This window comes from Astatotilapia calliptera, chromosome 3, assembly GCF_964374335.1.
Source record: "Astatotilapia calliptera chromosome 3, fAstCal68.1, whole genome shotgun sequence".
NCBI classification, from domain to species: Eukaryota; Metazoa; Chordata; class Actinopteri; order Cichliformes; family Cichlidae; genus Astatotilapia; species Astatotilapia calliptera.
Genome location: NC_137424.1, coordinates 61979055 through 61988144, shown reverse-complemented (window position 1 = coordinate 61988144; position 9090 = coordinate 61979055). Strand labels below are relative to the sequence as shown.

Genomic DNA, 9090 nt, shown 5'->3' with positions numbered 1-9090 from the left:
GGAAAACAGCCATTACTGAATGTTATAATGCAGAGGAATGAAGATTAGTTCTGGATAGTTTTTACCTTGGGTTCAATCCGCTGTGTAATCATTTGCCCCCCATTAGTCCAAGTATCTTTGTTTTGAAATGCTTGAGCTGGAACTCTAAAAGCAAACAAATAACCCCCCCCCCCCCCCCCCCCAGAATGGCAATAAATAATTAATAATTTTAATTAATTAAATAAATAATTTAACTCCCCAAAACAGTAGCAAATAGCCAGCGAATGTGTCACATCTGTGACATTATTAGTGTATAGCACTAATATCTATTTCTACTTACAAGTTACACCATCAGCAATGCATTAAACAAGAAGAGGAAGTCCCAACCTACATCCTGCCTTTGTTGTATTTCAGTCTAATGTTCTCACAGTCAACAGTAACACATCATGGAGATTACAACTCTCAGCATCCGGCTTTGTAAGTACTGATTCTACCAATTAATCATTCAATAGCAATCCTATATGTCTGATGCACAAAATTCCATTTGTCTCTTTAGTCACTGCTGTTTTAGTCCTGATGGCCGCACTAGCTGACCACAGTAACTTTGCTGGTGAGTAAGAAGCAGTTACTTGATATACCTGATATAAACTGACATTTAAGATTTCAACTACCTTCAAAACTGTTTGAAGCTCTGAAACTGTAGTCTTTAATGGTCTGCCTTTTTTAACACAAGCAGATCCTGCCTAGAAAATAATGTCACTGCCTCACAATCTAACAAAATTTGCACTTTTTTTGTTGTGTTTTGTAATACCTACACATTTTGAAAGATTTTTTTTCTTGTTTCAAGAACAGATAATTCATTTGATTGCTTTCCTTCTTCATATCTGTCTCAGGTGCAGTTTTTGCTCGCATTGTTCCAGACAGGCATCAGTTCTTTGAATATGATAATGTCTCTGTACATTGTGAGGAAGATAACAGCATCAATGAATGGACTGTGAAGTGGAAATCCCATAAAATAGCAAACGCTTCCCTCACATTGAATATATCAGCATCACCCTGCACAATTTCTCCCATGTTTGAAAGACACAGTGGAGAATACTGGTGTGAAAATGAAAAGGGAGAACGAAGTGAGGTTGTGAACATTTCTGTCACTGGTATGTTGGGTGACTATATCCTTTATTTATATGTTAATACTAACCTTTCTTTAAAATATCCCCTTATAAGGGGACAATCAAGATGAATATGAAGCACATTATTTATACTCAACAATGCACTAATACTCAATATTATCTGTTAACAAGAGATTACAAAAGTAGATAAGGGTACAGAGTAAAACCTATTACCCAGCAGAGTCTATAATACAAGGCTGGACCTACTATAGTTGTTTTAACACTTTTCATAAAAATGTAATATTCCATAGTTGGATGCTATTATTATTTTTAACCTTTATTTTACCAGGAAAAATCCCATTGAGATTAAAAACCTCTTTTTCAAGGGAGTCCTGGCCAAGAGGCGACAACATGTTAAAATTACAAAGTTGCATACATGTTATAAGTAACAATTACATTTTAAAAAACATTTTTCTCTGGCTCTCTCAATTTGGACTTAAAAGCATTTAATGAAATAAGATCTGCTATCTTCCGCTCTTTTTGCATCATGTTCCATGTAAAAGGGGCAGCATAAGTAATGTGATGTTTACTAAAACATGTAAAAAATTAACTGATAAAATATATTTTCATCACACTTCCCAGCTGGTTTTGTAATCTTGGAAAGTCCAATCATCCCTGTGAAGGAGGGAAATGAGGTGACCTTCAATTGTACAAACAAGAAAACTCAGTCAGAACACATAACTGACTTCTACAAAGATGGTTTATCTCTTGCGACCTGGTATCAAAGCAGCATGACCATCAAAAATGTCTCCAAGTCTGATGAAGGACTCTACAAGTGCAGCATATCAGGAGCTGGAGAATCACCCGAGAGCTGGTTAGCTGTTATAAAACAAAGCAAAGGTGATTTAGATCATATATATCCCTGTTTTGTTTGTTTTAATTTGTCTTTTTCTTAAATTGCTTTAATATCTTCAATGTAGCCTTTCTAGTGCCTCACAAAGAGACTGATCTTTCACAAAGTCCCCTCCCTAAAAAGGACATTCTGCTGTGGACTGTTATCTGTGCTTTATCTGCGGTTCTGTTGCTGCTGGTGGTGGGCCTACTTCTTCATAAGGGGCACAAAGGTATGGAAAATTTGTCTTACAGACTTCATTAACATGGTATTATTAGCATACTAATTCAAATATAAGCAATGTTTTTGCCTGATTGTAATAGATCAAAACAAGATTAGCAGGATTGCTAATTCTTCTAATGCATTAGCTGCTGACTTTGAATATTAGGCATCATTACATTAACCTTGACTTATCGTATTTGCTATCACTCCTCTGCTCTTTCTTTCAGTATCAGCCTGTTTTTCATCAGTACGGCTTTCACACTCACATGAAGACAACACCGGTGAGAACCTTGTTCAGTGGAATGTTGCTAATGCATTTCCATGTGAAAAACACAAAATTTGAAGTTACCCAAACCACTTTGGCCTTTTCTCTAGATCCCACCCCTGTGTGACAATTTAAGATTAACATATAATTTAAATTTAGTTTAGTGTTATTTTATTATCAATAACAATCATTTTGTTTGGCCAAAGCCATATTTTCTCTTTTTTCAGCAGCTTTGCAAGCCTACAATTCAACAGTACCCTATGAACAGTCCTCTTCCACTTTCACACCTGTAGAAAGAGATGAGTGTAAATAAGAGAGATGCATTTAAGGTGGTCTCATCAGAGGAGGAAAATATAAATAAATAAATAAGAAAAGTCAAGACATACAAAAAGTTATATCATCAACAGTCCAATCTGTGTAACATCAGCCAAATCTGAGCAAAGGTCCCCCATAACTCATTCAGAATAAGCCAAATTCCCTCTATAGTGGCTATAGTATATTAAAGCCATACAAAATTTATCCTCGTGCTGTGCACATTTACAGAGTCGCAGGCCCTTCAAAGAACATAGTTTTGGTTCAAAATGTAGCATTTTTGATTAATATATTTTCAGCATTTTCAAATTCTCTTAATTTATTAAGTGTGGAAGCTTATATTCAACTGATGGCATTTTTATTGTTACAAGTTGTTACACTTATTTGTCACGTGTCACTCACACAGGGAATATATGAACTTACAGAGCAATGGAAAAAAAACCAAAAAACCATGCAGTTAACAAATACTGAGATTGTGAACATAAAGATTTAAACTGTTTCTATATCGAAATCATTTGGCAATTTAACAAAGACAAATATGTTTGAGTCATAGTTTAAGGACTGGAAGGATTACAGATTAGCCACCTGGAAATAGTTAGGGTCATTAAAACTCCAGCATAATTATTTGTTTTAAAAGGCTTAATAGTAATTAATGGTAATAGTAAAGTAGTAGTAAAGAAAGGTAAAGTTTTATTAGTCCTTTACATTTCATGCCTAAATGAATTAAATACTTAAATAAATAACAATAGTGTGACAAAGAGTATTTTAGTGTTTAGGTTTTATCTTATGTTTGTTGTTAGATGGAGACAGTTCCATTGATCCAGACGATGTCATGTATGCCACTGTTAAAAACCACTGGAAGAAAAAAGGTACCCAAACACACACGCACACGCATATCTAAAAATGGTAAATGGCCTGTATTTATATAGCGCTTTATTAGTCCCTAAGGACCCCAAAGCGCTTTACATATCCAGTCATCCACCCATTCACACACACATTCACACACTTTCACACACTGGTGATGGCAAGCTACATTGTAGCCACAGCCACCCTGGGGCACACTGACAGCTTATCTATCTATCTATCTATCTATCTATCTATCTATCTATCTATCTATCTATCTATCTATCTATCTATCTATCTATCTATCTATCTATCTATCTATCTAGTGATCAGTATTAATAATGATTTGTAAAAAATAATAATTCAATATGCATGTTTTACAAATGGAAAGAAAAATTATTTCCCATCTGTTCTGTTCATCCTGATGTGATGACCAAATGACAAAGTTTCTGGGATTTTGCTACCTGGACAATTGAACATGCATTAAGAGAAAAAAAAGTTGCTTTTTCTGCAAAACACACAAACCAACCTCTCTGAGGTAATTACTTTAATAAACTGGTTTTCAAGAGTTTCAGATTATTCAATTAACTGGCCAAAATCTACAGTTCTCCCCATTAACTGCTCCTTCCATAATTCTTCCTCTGCCCCACTGCAATCCGGAAATATTAAATATTTAGGTATTAATGTCTCTCCTAAGCTTTCAGACTTAACTAAACTAAACCACATCCCACTTCTAAAGAAAGTAGAAGGCGATCTGACTAGATGGAAATCTTTACCCATATCACTCATGGGAAGGGTCGCCACTATAAAAATGATGATCTTGCCAAAAATAAATTACTTATTTTTGATGATCCCTAACAAACCATCACAAGATTGGTTCAGATCTCTGGATTCATATATTTCCAAATTCCTTTGGAAAGATAAACCCCCGCGTATTAGCTTAAAAACGCTACAAAGAACCAAGGATAGAGGAGGATTAGATTTGCCTAATTTTCACCAATACTTCTTAGCCAACAGGCTTCAGTTCATCTCAGAATGGTTAAAACATACCTTCTTAGTTGAGCCCTGGCTAGATGTTGAACAGGCACTATGCAAGGATCTAGAGATTTCAGACCTACCATTTATTAGCTCAAACATCAAAAGACATGAATGCTTTAAAAGTATCAACATCAGCTTTTCTCTAACAGCATGGTGGGAGTTTCTAAAAATAACGGAGTCTTCATTAATCCCATGCAAACGTACACCTATCTGGAATAACCCTGACATATTACAAAACAATAATATGATTAATTTCACAGAATGGAGTTGTAAAGGAATTAAATACTTAGAACATATATTAGAGGGAACAGAATTTATTCCATTTGACAGACTAGTTGAACAATATGGGATCAACAAGACAAGGTTTTTAGAATATCAACAAATTAAATCCATAGTAAAAAAGAAATTTAACCTCAGTCAAGTTGAATTACAAACACCACTAAGTGCGGCACATTTTCTTACTCTTAAATCCCCCAAATTATTATCTAAAATATACAGAACACTTTCTAAATTAGATGAATCAATATCCCTTCCTACTGCAAAGTGGGAAGCAGATTTATCAGTCAACCTAGACCAAAACTTCTGGTCTCAGATTTGCTTAAAAACTTTTAAATTAATTAAAAATCCCAGTCTGCAATTAATACAATACAAAATACTTCATAGAGTGCACTATACAGGTCATCGGATGTTCAAGATGGGCTTTACATCTTCCAACAACTGCTCACACTGTCAAGGCAATACACCAGACAATTACATCCACGCTCTTTGGTTCTGTCCACCAGTGCAAAAGTTTTGGCGCGAGATATGTGAAGACTTATCAAAGTGTCTGAAATGTAACATTCCAACTTCCCCCTTAGTGTGTTTACTGGGCAGCTTAGATAATGTCACTTCAGAAAAGAATATAGCCCATATGATCTTCACTGCCCTATGCATAGCCAAGAAAACAGTCCTCATGAACTGGAAAAATAAAAATAATCTTAATTCTAACCAATATAGAAATTATCTATTAGATTACATTAGTCTTGACACAGCCTCTGCCACCACATTAGATCAATTGCTCTGGGCCCCTTTTATCAGCTCCATCACCTAGTGGGGGTGGGGGGTCATAGTTTGGTCCCGCCTTCACTGTTGTGATTGGTGAGGGGGTAGGGACAGGCTTAGGGCGTCGGGGGGTTCCCCGGAGGCATCTTCCTTGGGGGGCTCAACCCGGGGTAGCGGTCACGTCCGGTTGGGGGCTCTGTTGGCTCTCAGGTGACTGTTTCCTCGCGGCTGCGTGCAGCGGGGCTAGGGGAGGGTCTGTGCTGACGGACGTGGGTTACTGACCTGGCAACCTGGCTGCCCCTGGGTGGGTCCGGGATGGGCGTGAGGTTCTGGGGGCGCTCCGTCTCTGAGCTGGGGCCCGGGCCGGGCCTCGGGGGCTTGGGTCCTGGTTGGTGTGTTGCCGGGGTTGTGGGCGGGTGGGTGCATGGGGGCCCGGCCCTGGAGCAGGGTGCCGCCGGTGCGTCGAGCTGCCTGGGGGGCTCTTCAACTGGTGGGGGGGATGGTCACATCTTGCAGGAGCTTTCTTCTCTTCAGGAACTCTCTGCAGGAGGGGGAGATACAGGAGAGGTGGAGGAAGATCTCAGCCTGGGCGTTTACCGTCTCATGTAGTCTGGAAGATGTGTGGATGGTGGGGTGGGTGCAGTTTTCTCTGTGGTGGGGTTGGGTGGACTGTCCAGGGCTCTGTGGAGCCGGAGGGCGCTACTGCACTGGGCCCCGGTCTGATGGGCCTGGGCCCCCCTTCCCTGGCGGGTCGCGAAGGGTGGGAGTGCCTACTGGGGTCAGCGGGGGAGCTGGCCCCAGGGAGGGGTTACCTGCCCCTCCCTTCCTTCCCTCCCCATCTCCAGCTGCCTCCCTCTTCCCGCTCCTCCACAACCACCCACACATGCAGGGCCTTGGAGTGGGGGTATGTCACCAGGGTGCAGAGGAGGCTACCCCCCCCCCCCCCATCCCCTTCTGGCTGCCTCTGCCTCAATTTTATCCCACAACTTAGACATTCACATTATTCACACTCTCATTACACATACATATAGGATCTTGGGGGTGGGCACAATCACGGAGTCCAAATTACCATCAGGGTGTATACCTCACCCCTGACGTCGTTGCCCACCTCTCAATTTTAAATACACTTAGTCATTGAGGGCTAGCAGGAGGGACTATGCGCTTACCTGCTGCTCCTTGGCAGGTAGCTCCATGCCCTCCTGGGTTTTAATTGCACCTTAGAACACATATGCATCAACACTACAATGAGCGGGTGGAGGGAGGTTTGGAGTCTTCTCCCACCCCCATTCTCTGCGGCCTGCTGGAGCGGGAGGGCTAGTAGGAGGAGTTGGCCGTCCGACTGCGGTCTGGGGTGTGGGGCCTCCCTGCTGCTGCGGAGTCGGGGTGGTCTGCCTCTCCCCACCGCAGGGAAAAGGGTAACACCACCTGGGTCTGGGTGCAATTCCCCCCTCCAGGGGCAAGGGTACCTAGACCCGGTTTGTAGAGTACGCTTGGGGAGTGTGATTGTGTGTACAGCGTCTCTTTATGTCTGTCTCCACGTTGGTTGAGTGTGGAGTGAGTGCATATGAGAGTATGAGGGTGGGAATGGAGGTTTGTGTCTGTGTGTGCCTGTATGTCTGTGTCTATATGTCAGGTTGGGTATCAGACGCCACCTCTCTGGGGACACCTCAGGCCCTCCAAGGTTTGGAGGCCTATCGAGGCCTATCGAGTCCGCCCCTGCCGGTGGCGGACTCCCTCAGGTGTCGGTGTGTTGGTGGTTCTTTGTGTCTGGGGGTGGGCGTCCGGGTACACACCGGCTCACTCCTTGGCGGCCGCTTGTCGGGGCCTGGGGCCTGGGGCTCGCTCGGGCCCCTTTGGAGGTGGGGTGCCCCCGGCCTCTCAGCCTGGGGCTCGGTCACTCAGGCACAGCTGGGGGCCGGCGGAGCTCACGGGCGCGTCACTGCAACTCCCCCTGACTTCTGCTCCGCGGCTGCTGGGCGAGCCCTCATCTGGGACTCTCCTCAGCTCTTACTGGAACAGTGGCGCGGCTGCCCCTCTGTTGGTCTTCCATGGTCTCTTGTGTTCTGGGGGCCTCTGGATGTCTGGAGTTTTGATCTCCTCCATACCCGCTTCACACCCTGGAGGACGGGGCTGTGGCTCCCCCACACTCCCTAGCAGATCATTACATGGAGAAACCTTTGGAATGCAAGCATGCTGATCCACACAGATATGCACAGATGGGTATTCACAGACGCGGACTAAAGCTTTCTTGGCTGCTGCCTCAAAGCACACTGTGCGCTGTCTATCTTGCGTGCTGCACAATATCGTTTATTATTTAGTAAATATTGATATCTATGACTAGCTAGTTTATTGTGATGGTGCTTTGTTTTCTCTATTATTATGTTGCTCTTTGTTGTTTGCTGTCTCCTCTGTTTGTTTGTTTTTTTCTCCATACAGGTGACCCAGGAGTTCTTTTTCTTTTTCTCTCTCTTCCCCCCCCTTCTCACCGTCTCTTCTCCCCGTTGGTTTTCTTTCTTTCTCTCCCCCTCTTTCTCTCATTCATTCCCCCTGTCCTATTTATTAAAAAAAAAAAAAAAAAAAAAAATGACAAAGGATGAACTGAAGCTCTGCCATCACGTAATGTCGCATACTGCTGTTTCTGATGTCATTTAGAAAAAAAAAAAAAAAAGAGAAAAAAAAGTTTATTGATAAAGAGTCAGATACCTTTGTTTCCAACACAGAACGAAAAGTGTCCAGAGAAGAAATGAATCCATGCTGTCAAGAAGAGACTGTCATCTATTCTTCAGTCAAGGATGTTCAGCCTCATACATAGTTTATTTGCTGGACTTATAAACCATTATCTAATGTTGGCCTAACATGTGTCACAAATGAAAAAAACTGAGAAAGACATTAAAAAAAGACAAAATGATCACTAATAATATTATTTTGAAATATGAAAAAACAGCCTTAACTGTCATTACAGGTATCATCCCAAAAAGATAGCCCCTCCCCCAAATGGCACATTAAAGTTCTTTTATACGTATGTTGGAAATTAATTTTATCTGCCTATGAACTTTTAAAGAATGTCAGCATTTGTCTACATATCTCTTTCTCCATTCATTGTAATTTTAAATAGCATCAATAAAGGACAAAGAAACCAAGTATACTGGGGTTTTGTTTTTTGTTTTTTGTCAGCAGTTATTATAGTGCAAGGTTTTATTGAACACTGGTGTCACAGGACAGTGTTTGGAATTGTCTCAAATTAACTTTACTTACAATTTATTCCTAACCCTATTCATGTTAACAGATCACGATTTCAGGAAGTACAAAAAGTACAGAAACCACTGGAGAGCCAAATATATTTCACTTCCAAAAAAACATCAATAAAGTTCTACTATCATTTCCTCAAG

General features: G+C 41.4%; 1 long non-coding RNA gene across 1 annotated transcript; it reads left to right on the top strand.

The window, feature by feature from the left end:
- The first annotated feature begins 1737 nt into the window (after nucleotides 1–1737).
- Nucleotides 1738–8814, top strand: LOC113015241 (uncharacterized). The gene is made up of 4 exons (XR_013906851.1): nucleotides 1738–2212; nucleotides 2430–2483; nucleotides 3580–3648; nucleotides 8422–8814. It is a non-coding gene; the product is annotated as an uncharacterized LOC113015241 (long non-coding RNA).
- The last annotated feature ends 276 nt before the right edge of the window (nucleotides 8815–9090 follow it).